Raw genomic sequence first — 12,150 nt, 5'->3', positions numbered from 1 at the left:
CTATTCTCACAACCACATATAAATAAATAAAGACCCATCAGTAACTAATAAAAGTATTTTAAAATTTAAAAAAGAAAGAGAGAGAGAGAGAATAAACCTTCCAGGTGTGGCAGACATACCTATAATTCCACATACTCAGGAGGCTGAAGCAGGAAGATTACTTGAACCTAGGAGTTTAATAGCCACTTGGGCAACAGTGAGATCCAATCTCAAAAAAAAAAAAAGAGAGAGAGAGAGAGAGAGAAAAATGTAATGTATATATGTGAACCTAAAACCAAAGTACTAGCTAATATGTTGATTTAGACAAGCAACAAGCTAATTTGAATGTGATAAATCATGATTGGCTTTTCAAAACTCAGATTATTAATTTTCTGGTATTTTTTCTTCTTTCTTTTTATTTTTTTTTTTTGGGGGGGTGGTGGTGGTGGGATACCAGGGATTGAAATCTGAGCCACATCTCCAGTCCTTTTTGTATTTTATTTAGAGACAGGGTCTCGATGAGTTGCTTAATGCCTTATTTTTGCTAAGGTTGGCTTTGAACATGTGATCCTCCTACCTCAGCCTCCCAAGGCACTAGGATTACAGGCATGCACCATGGCACCAGTCCCCTTCTTACTTAATATAAGAATAAATATAGAAAATTTTAGTCAAGGTTTTCAAAATTTTCCACAGTTCTACTAATTAGAACAATCCCATGAAATACAGGATGTATATAATGAATTCTAACCAGGCAACGTATTATATTGTATATAATATCCAAGACACAACTGGAAAAGCAATTGTGTACATAGTAATTACCTGTTAAATTAGATCTACTAAGAACTGAATACAGTCCTATTTTTCCAGAGAGGACAAGAGCCATTAGTCATGGCCCATCCTTTGGCCTTCACCTTTGGGTTCTTTATGCCTTTCCTATGACATTCTTCTTCTGTGTCCCAGAGTCCAGAGTCCTGCTCACAGAAGGACCCAAGGTCACAGGAGAGTGGGGGAGCTGAAGCTCCAAACTTCAGGTCTGGGGTACACACAGAAGAAAATCTAAAGTCAGACAGACCATGTCACAAAAAATAGGGGAGGGAGCTGGGAATGTAACTCAATGACCAAGCACCTGCCTAGCATGCTCCTGGCCTTTAGTGGAGTCCCCTGTACCAGAAAATATTTAAAAACTCAAAAGTGTGTAATAATCCCAATTGTAAATGATAGACCCAACCTGATCTTTTCTTAAAATTGGGAGCCATCTTGCCACAAAGCCATGAAAAGATAACTTTGGCTTTATTAAAAATTACTGCAAATTCTGAACCTGCTTGGAATGCCTGCCCGTGCCTTGAACTCACCCATGCCTGGCTCTCTCTGACCAGATAGCAGCCCTCTCTAAAACTTTAGTGACACCTCACAAATCGTGGCCTTCCCTGGCCAGATAACAACCCTCTCTGAGGCTCTAATGACCTTCATAAATTCTGATGTCGGGGCCAGCAAAAATGTAAACTACCATTTGTGTTATGCTTGTCAGAGTTTTGTTATCTGTAACCCCCTTTGTGTAACTTTCTGGGCTATAAAGCTGGGCTGCAGGAAAACTGGGGTGGCTGTCTTGTTCCCTCAGTTTTGGGTGGGAGAGGCAGCCTGGCCGGTCGAAATAATAAGCTTGCTTTAATTTGATTTTAATTGGAGTCAGTGGTCTTTTCTTGCATCCTGGTTTAACATAAAATATATCCCTGGGTCCTGAGAAATATAAATAAATGATTAAATGAATGAATTAAGTCAATAAATTATGTAAATAGATGAATAAATAAATGGAGGAGAGGAGACAAACCTCCTTTACAGAAGAATTCCAAATATTTCCTGTAGATATTTCATCTTTAAGGAAGGGGAACATAAACCCTCACTGCTTAATGTTTCCTTCCAAGGGATATAGTCTGGAGACTGGGCAGTACATTTACAGGGAAGAGACTGAAACTCTACCTAAATCAAGTGATCAATTGATCAAGGTCAAAATCTATAGTGATAAGCCTAGTTGAACAAATAGTATGTTGTGATATTACCTCTTTCCCCTGTGTCTCCCTCCCAAAACTTACTACCCTAATTTTATTTTTAAATGTCTTTCTCTTTTCTTTTTCTACCCTGATTTAATCATGCAGAAAACATCAGAAGAATTCACGGAGAGGAACACTTGAATCAGAAGAATTCATGGAGAGGAACACCTGAGCAGGCTTCAAAACTGTCCATGTCACAGCCGCCCACCTGCGCGGTAGACAGATCACCCCAACTGGAGGAGGAGCCCAGCCTCCCACTGCACAGTAGGCAGACCACGTGGCCCAGAGAGGGGCCACAGCTGCCCGCCTGCATGGTAGACAGACCACTTCAACTGGAGGAGGGGCCCAGCCACCGCCTGCGAGGTAGGCAGACCACACGACCCAGAGAAGGGGGCCAGCAGCCCACCTGCGCGGTAGACAGACCACCCCAAGTGGAGGAGGAGCCCAGCCTCCCACCTGCACGGTAGGCAGACCACGCAGCCTGGAGAGGTGGCACAGCTGCCTGTGGGCGCCATAGACAGACCACCCCAACTGGAAGAGGGGCCCAGCCGCCCTCCCGTGCGGTCACCTGACCGAGCTTTGGACAAACATAAGGTCTCCCCAACACCCCCCACCTCTTCAAACACCTTATGAGAAAAACTGATGGAACTCATCTTGGAAAATCCCACCAATCCTTAAAACCCATCAACAGGTGGGCATGGCTACCAGCTCGGTTCTGCAGTGGATCAGGCACCTGGTTTACATCTCAGAGAATAACAGTAGGGAGGCCACAGGTGGAAGCTCATGTCCTCTCACACTGACTACCACGACCACCCTGAACCCAGAGACTCAAGCTAGGAATAGACAACGCAACCTACTGGAAGAAAAGAAAACAGAGTTCTGAGAGACATTTTTTTTCTTTCTTTTTTTCTCTTCTCTCTCTCTTTTCATCCATTCATCTAGTCTCCTCAACCCTTCCCCCTATGGTCCTCACAACCTCAACATATGTGAAACCAAGAATTGTCCATGAAAAATGTCTTTAACAACTGAATCACCAGAATAATATAATATAGAGGAATCGCATATGCCCCACCTCCCTCCCCCCTTTTTATTTCTTTTCTTTTTTCTCTTATTTTCTTTTTCCCAGTCTCTTTTTTCTCTTTCTTTCCTTGTTATTTGTTTTTCTCCTTCTTACTCCCTCTATCCCACTTGCAACCCCCTAAATTTTACTATTTATAAGTAGGGTAATCTTATAAATAAAGATAGGAATTTGAATCTATACATTCTTCCATAAATTACCCATCTATTGGTTAGAGCTTCCCAAAGTTACTGAGTTAGATTAACCCCATACCCTCGCTCCTTTCCCCGTAAACATAACATCCTACACCTGAAATTCAGGTTTCTTCAAGCTACCAGAAACGGTATGCCTTTCATGAAACTAATGACTATATTTGTAAATGATAATTGAAACCAACATTTGTAGACATAGAGTCTAGCAATAAATGTAGTAATAAGGAAAACGTGGGCTGGGGATGTGGCTCAAGTGGTAGCGCGCTCGCCTGGCATGCGTGCGGCCCGGGTTCGATCCTCAGCACCACATACAAAGATGTTGTGTCTTCCAAAAACTAACAAATAAATATTAAAAATTCTCTCTGTCTCTCTCTCACCTCTCTCTTTAAAAAAGGAAAACGTGTGCTCAGATGATGTACTATTGATATTGGGAACTGTTAATATTGTCTTTCTCCACAAAAGGGAGACTTTGCAACTATACAAGAGCAATATAAATATATAGGGGGAAAATCAATAACACAACAGTTTCACAAAGCAGAAAGAAAGGTGAGCAGTATGAAAAGACAAGGAAAAAAAGGACTACAAGCAATGCAGGTCAACTCAACTTTAGAAGAGGTAATATCTGCAGCAGATGGAATGTCAGATAAAGAATTCAGGATATACATGCTTCAGATGATCTGGAGTCTCAAGGAAGACATTAGACAGCAAAATCAGACAATGAAAAATCACTTTGACAATTAATTACATAAACAAATCCAAGAAGCAAAAGATCAACTATACAGGGAGATAGAGGTTATAAAAAACAAACAAACAGAAATCCTAGAAATGCAGAAAGCAGTAAAAATTAAAAACTCAAATGAGAATACTACCAGCAGAGTAGAACACTTAGAAGATAGAATATCAGACAATGAAGACAAAGTATTTCAACCTGAAAAGAACATAGATAGCTCAGCGAGACTGTTAAGAAACCATGAGCAGAACATCCAAGAAATATGGGATAACATAAAGAGACCAAACTTAAGAGTTATTGGGTTATAGGAAGGTATAATGGTCCAAACCAAAGGAATGAGCAATCTGTTCAATGAAATAATCCTAGAAAACTTCCCAGACTTGAAGAATGAAACAGAATTCCAAATCCTAGAAGCCTACAGGACGCCAAATGTGCAAAATCATAAGAGATCCACACCAAGACACATTAAAATGAAGATGCCCAACATACAGAATAAGGAGAGAAATTTAAAAGCCACAAGAGAAAGGAAGCAGATTACATTTAGGGGTAAACCAATCAGGATAACAGCTGATCTTTCAACACAGACTCTGAAAGCTAGAAGATCCTGTAACAACATATTTCAAACGCTGAAAGAAAATGGGTTCCAACCAAGAATTGTGTATCCAGCGAAATTAAGCCTCAGGATGGAAGATGAAATTAAAACCTTCCACGACAAACAAAAGTTAAAAGAATTTGCAGCTAGAAAACCAGCTCTTCAAAACATCCTTGGCAAAACATTACAGGAAGAGGAAATGGAAATAACAATGAAAACCAACAGTGGGAGGTAGTACAGTAAAGGGAAAAATTAATCAAAGAGGAAAAACAAATCATGTTAAGTAACATAAATAAACAAATATGGCTGGAAGTACAAACCATATCTCAATAGTAACCCTAAATGTTAATGGCTTAAAATCACCAATCAAGAGACACAGGCTATGAAACCTCTAGCTGTGAACCAAACTGAATCTTTCCTTTCAGCTGATTTTCTCAGGTATTTTATCAGTGATGAAAAGCTCACTAGAGTATCATGTATGTCAGTCTGTCTCAAGTTGTTAAAATCGACTTTTACATAACAACATTTCCCATAGAAAATGAAAGGGTTTTTTTTTTTTATTTTGAAATAACTTTCTGAGCTGGGTGCAGTGGAGCACACCTGTAATCCCAGAAGCTCAGGAGGCTGAGGCAGGAGGATCGAAAGTTCAAAGCCACCCTCTGCAAAAGTGAGGCACTAAGCAAATCAGTGAGACCCTGTCTCTAAATATAATACAAAATAGAGCTAGGAATGTAGCTCAGTGGCTGAGTGCCCTTGAGTTCAATCCCTAGTACCAAAAAAAAAAAAAAAATCTTGAGAAATAATTTTCTGTGAGAGAGCAATGAACAGAATCAAGAGAACTGTGTATTTTCTAGCCTGAATTCTGTTTCAAGTTACATAATTTCTGTCTTCTTCAACTTCAAAAATTCCATAGTGGTGTTTGGTATCCTGCTTTATGGATTTAATGATATGGGTAAACTCAAAATTTTAAATGTTTATATGCATTTTTGTATAAGACCACCAAGGTGAGTAGTACAAAACAAAGAACTATAAAGAAATAGTACTACTTCTATGTTATTGTTGCTAACATTATTGTGTATTGTTGGATTCAAATAACTAAATTATGCTCTATGAAATAAATTTCCACCCTAATTATTAAACTATTTTAGGAAGATGGTGATGGACTAAACAGATGATGTGCTTCTTGCTATTTCTACTACTAAATATATCTTTTTTAAAAACCCTGTACTTCATATATAATATAAGCATAAAAAGATTTTGGTGATTAAAAAAAAAAAAAAAAGAGACACAGGCTAGTAGAATGGATCAAAAAAAAAAAAAAAGATCCAACAATATGCTGCCTACAGGAGACGCATTTGATAGGAAAAGACATACATAGGCTGAAGGTGAAGGGTTGGGAAAATCATATCATTCATATGGACCTTGGAAACAAGCAGGAGTGTCCATACTCATATCAAATAAAATAGACTTCAAGTCAAAGTTAAGCAAAAGGGATAAAGAAGGACACTACATACTGCTCAAGGGAACCATACACCAACAAGACATAACAATCATAAATATATATGCCCCAAACAATGGTGCAGCTATGTTCATCAAACAAACTCTTCTCAAGTTCAAGAGTCAAATACACCACAATACAATAATTATGGGAGACTTAAACACACCTCTCACCACTGGACAGATCTTCCAAACAAAAGTTGAATAAAGAAACTATAGAACTCAATAATACAATTAATAACCTAGTCTTAATTGACATATATAGAATATACCACCCAATATCAAGCAGTTATACTTTTTTCTCAGCAGCACATGGATCCTTCTCAAAAAATAGACCATATATTATGTCACAGGGCAACTCTTAGAAATTATAAAGGAGTAGAGATAATACCATGCATCCTATCTGATCATAATGGAATGAAACTGGAAATCAACGATAAAAGAATGAAGGAAAAATCCTGCATCACTTGAAGAATGAACAATATGTTACTAAATGATCAATAGGTTACAGAAGACATCAAGGAGGAAATTAAAAAATTCTTAGAGATAAATGAAAACACAGACACAACATATCAGAATCTATGGGACACAATGAAAGCAATTCTAAGAGGAAAATTCATTGCTTGGAGTTCATTCCTTAAAAAAATAAAAAAACAACAAATAAATGATCTCACACTTCATCTCAAAATCCTAGAAAAAGAAGAGCAAAACAGCAGCAAAAGTAGTAGAAGGCAAGAAATAATTAAAATCAGAGCTGAAATCAATGAAATTGAAACAAAAGAAACAATTGAAAAAATTGACAAAACTAAAAGTTGTTTCTTTGAAAAAATAAATAAGATCGACAGACCCTTAGCCATGCTAATGAAGAGAAGAAGAGAGAGAACTCAAATTACTAGCATACAGGATGAAAAAGGCAATATCACAACAGACACTAGAGAAATACAGAAGATAATTAGAAATTATATTGAATCCTTATACTCCAATAAAATAGATGATAGTGAAGTCATTGATAAATTTCTTAAGTCATATGATCTGCCCAGATTGAGTCAGGAGGATATACACAACCTAAACAGACCAATATCAATTGAGGAAATAGAAGAAGCCATCAAAAGACTACCAACTAAGAAAAGCCCTGGACCGGATGGGTATACTGCAGAGTTTTACAAAACCTTTAAAGAAGAACTAATACCAATACTTTTCAAGCTATTTCAGGAAATAGAAAAAGAGGGAGAACTTCCAAATTCATTCTATGAGGCCAACATCACCGTGATTCCTAAACCAGACAAAGACATTTCAAAGAAAGAAAACTACAGACCAATATCTCTAATGAACATAGATGCAAAAATCCTCAATAAAATTATGGCAAATCGGATACAGAAACATATCAAAAAGATTGTGCATCATGATCAAGTAGGATTCATCCCTGGGAGGCAAGCCTGGTTCAATATACGGAAATCAATAAATGTTATTCACCACATCAATAGACTTAAAGATAAGAACCATATGATCATCTTGATAGATGCAGAAAAAGCGTTCGACAAAGTACAGCATTCCTTTATGTTCAAAACACTAGAAAAACTAAGGATAACAGGAAAATACCTCAATATTGTAAGGCTATCTATGCTAAGCCTCAGGCTAGCATCATTCTGAATGGAGAAAAATTGAAGGCATTCCCTCTAAAATCTGGAACAAGACAGGGATGCCCTCTCTCACCACTTCTATTCAACATAATTCTCGAAACACTGGCCAGAGCAATTAGAGAGACGAAAGAAATTAAGACATAAAAATAGGAAAAGAAGAACTTAATTTATCACTATTTGTGGATGACATGATTCTATACCTAGAAGAACCAAAAAGGTCTACAAAGAAACTACTAGAGCTAATAAATGAATTCAGCAAAGTGGCAGGATATAAAATCAACATGCATAAATCAAAGGCATTCCTGTATATCAGCGACAAATCTTCTGAAATGGAAATGAGGACAACCACCCATTCACAATATCCTCAAAAAAAATAAAATAAAATACTTGGGAATCAACCTAACAAAAGAGGTGAAAGATTTATAAATGAAAACTACAGAACCCTAAAGAGAGAAATAGAAGAAGATCTTAGAAGATGGAAAAATATACCCTGTTCATGGAAAGGCAGAACTAACATCATCAAAATGGCGATATTACCAAAAGTTCTCTATAGGTTTAATGCAATGCCAATCAAAATCCCAATGGCATTTCTTGTAGAAATAGATAAAGCAATCATGAAATTCATATGGAAAAATAAAAGACCCAGAATAGCAAAAGCAATTCTAAGCGGGAAGAGTGAATCAGGTGTTATAGCGATACCAGACTTCAAACTATACTACAGAGCAATAGTAACAAAAACAGCATGGTACTGGTACCAAAACATGCGGGTGGACCAATGGTACAGAATAGAGGACACAGAGACCAATCCAAAAAATTACAATTATCATATTTGACAAAGGGGCTAAAAGCATGCAATGGAGGAAGGATAGCATCTTCAACAAATGGTGCTGGGAAAACTGGAAATCCATATGCAACAAAATGAAACTGAATCCCCTTCTCCCACCATGCACAAAAGTTAACTCAAAATGGATCAAAGAGCTTGATATCAAATCAGAGACTCTGCACCTGACAGAAGAAAACGTTGGCTCCGATCTACATATTGTGGGGTCGGGCTCCAAATTCCCTAATAGGACGCCCATAGCACAAGAGTTAATAACCAGAATCAACAAATGGGACTTACTCAAACTAAAAAGTTTTTTCTCAGCAAGAGAAACAATAAGAGAGGTAAATAGGGAGCCTACATCCTGGGAACAAATTTTTACTCCTCACACTTCAGATAGAGCCCTAATATCCAGAGTATACAAAGAACTCAAAAAATTAAACAATAAGATAACAAATAACCCAGTCAACAAATGGGCCAAAGACCTGAACAGACACTTCTCAGGAGGACATACAATCAATCAACAAGTACATGAAAAAATGCTCACCATCTCTAGCAGTCAGAGAAATGCAAATCAAAACTACCCTAAGATACCATCTCACTCCAGTAAGATTGGCAGCCATTATGAAGTCAAACAACAACAAGTGCTGGCAAGGATGTGGGGAAAAGGATACACTTGTACATTGCTGGTGGGACTGCAAATTGGTGCGGCCAATTTGGAAAGCAGTATGGAGATTCCTTGGAAAGCTGGGAATGGAACCACCATTTGACCCAGCTATTCCCTTTCTCAGACTATTCCCTGAAGACCTTAAAAGAGCATACTACAGGGATACTGCTACATCGATGTTCATAGCAGCACAATTCAAAATAACTAGACTGTGGAACCAACCTAGATGCCCTTCAATAGATGAATGGATTAAAAAATGTGGCATTTATACCCAATGGAGTATTACTCTTCACTAAAAAATGACAAAATCATGGTATTTGAAGGGAAATGGATGGCATTAGAGCAGATTATACTAGATGAAGCTAGCCAATACCTAAAAAACAAATGCCAAATGTCTTCTTTGATATAATAAGAGCAACTAAGAACAGAGCAGGGAGGAAGAGCATGAGAAGAAGATTAACATTAAACAGGGACGAGAGGTGGGAGAGAAACGGAGAGAGAAGGGAAATTGCATGGAAATGGAAGGAGACCCTCATTGTTATACAAAATTACATATAAGAGGAAGTGAGGGGGAAGGGAAAAAACAAGGGAGAGAAATGAATTACAGTAGATGGGATAGAGAGAGAAGATGGGAGGGGAGGGGAGGGGAGGGGGGATAGAAGAGGATAGGAAAGGCAGCAGAATACAACAGACACTAGTATGGCAGTATGTAAAAACGTGGATGTGTAACAGATGTGATTCTGCAATCTGCATATGGGGTAAAAATGGGAGTTCATAACCCACTTGAATCAAATGTATGAAATATGATATGTCAAGAGCTTTGTAATGTTTTGAACAACTAATAATAAAAATTTTAAAAAAAACTGTCCACGTCATCAAAAACATGGAAATTTGGAAAACCACTAGCATGGCTAACATTATGGCCATGTCTCACAAACTAAAAACTTCAGAGGTACCTAGGAAGGTACCTCTGAAGCTGTGGCCACTCTTAAAGGCTGTTTACCAATAGCACCCCCAGCCACTGAGAATATGTTCTTTTTTCCTGAATGGAACCTGGGCTATGCAAATATGCCCAACACAGCATATTGTGCTGTTGATTCCCTACAATCATCCTAGCACGTAGCCCAATTGTTGCTGTTTCATAGAGGATGAAACAGGCTCAGAGAAGTTAACTTGCTAGGAAATGGCAGAGCCAGAATGCAGCAGCCTTTCACCTTTCCATGGAAACACTCCCAGCCAAAGCAACCACATGGAGGATCATCTGCCCTTTGGGGAGGTATGATGATGAGGTATGATGTCCCAGACTTTGTTTAAGAGGCATTCCCCTTAGAGAAACAAAACCCTGCCTGCTTTGTCCCACCTGTGGCCCTTATACCCATGGAAGGCAGATTTATAATGGATTGTCTCCCAGTCATACCACCAGGTCAGTCCTAGGCCTATCCAAACCTCCAGGCTTAAATCTAACTGTGCCCCAAAGAGAGTCCATCACCAAGTCATTGTGAAGTCAAGGTCACCTTTCCATTGTCTGAGGAAGTCAGGGCTTAGGATGTCATTTTGGTCAAATGTATCAAACTCACACCATCTCACACCCAGCAAGAAGGCTACTGCTGGGCATGGCACACCCTGTAATCCAGGCTACCTGGGAGGCTGAGGCACTGGCATCACAAGTTCAAGGCTAGCCTGGGCAATTTAGCAAGCCCTGTCTCAATGTTTAGAAGAATTAAAGGTGGAGAGGGTCTGCAAAAGTCCCTCATAGTTAAGAGATCTTGTCTAGCAACTGCTACATCCTTGGTAGAGGCCCCAATATGGTGGGGGGGTGGGTAAAAGCCTACTATAAACAAATGGAAAGTCACCATTGGCTGCAAAGATATGGAGACTCTGGAAGCCTGCTTCACCAATAGGTGGATATAAGCTACCTCAGCAACTTAGTGAAGCTCTCAGCAACTCAGTGAGACCCTGTCTCTAAATGAAATAAAAAGAACTGGGGATATGGCTCAGTGATTAAGTGCCCCTTAATTCAGTTCCACCACCTCACCAATCGCCAAGGGAAAAAAAAAGAATCTCCATATGTTCCAGGAATTCCAATTCTGTAATTGAAAGCCAAAAGAATGGAAAGCAGGTTCTCAAAGAGATATGTGTACATCCATGTTCACAGCAGCACTGTTCACAATCACTGAAAGGAGGAAAGCAACACACAATGGAGAAGTCAATGAGCAGGGGGACATATAGACATACCATGGAATATTATTCAGTTTCTAAAAGGATGTTCTGACACATGCAGCAGCATGGAAGAACCTAGGACATTGTGCTAAGTGAAATAACCTGTCAGGAAAAGACAAATACTTTGTATCTGAGTGTCCCTAATGTAACCAAATTCATAGAACCAGGAGGTAGAATGTGGTGGCCCTGGCTAGGAGAAATGGGATAGGAGAATTAGCATTGACTGGGGAAGATGTGTCAGTTTAGTAAGTTAAAAGGAGTTCTGTCAGTGGATGGTGATGATGGCTGCACAGCAGTGTGAATGTACTTAATGTCACTGCTCTACCCACTTAAAAATGGCTAAGATGGCCAGGAATGGGAGCACATGCTTTTAAACCCAGTGGCTGGAGAGGTAGAGGCAGAGGCAAGAGGATTGCAAGTTCCAGGTCAGCCTGGGCAATTTAGTGAGACCATGTCTCAAAACAAAGAATGCAAAAGGTGGGGGATGTTTGTAAGTGGTAAGTATTGGTTCAATCTCCCGTGACGAAAAACACACAAACAAACAAAACCGTAAGATGGGTATTTTTATTGTATAGATATTTTTATCTCAATTTTATATATTCAAGAGAACACAGGAGTAAAGTGGGGGAGCTCCAAGAACATTTATGTGAGCAAAGGTCTCTGGCTTTCCTCAACTCTGAGTCCCAAA

The sequence above is a fragment of the Marmota flaviventris genome, chromosome 12 (assembly GCF_047511675.1).
Source record: "Marmota flaviventris isolate mMarFla1 chromosome 12, mMarFla1.hap1, whole genome shotgun sequence".
Taxonomy (NCBI): domain Eukaryota; kingdom Metazoa; phylum Chordata; class Mammalia; order Rodentia; family Sciuridae; genus Marmota; species Marmota flaviventris.
The sequence above is the reverse complement of the archived record's forward strand: the minus strand, read 5'-3'. Positions refer to the sequence as shown.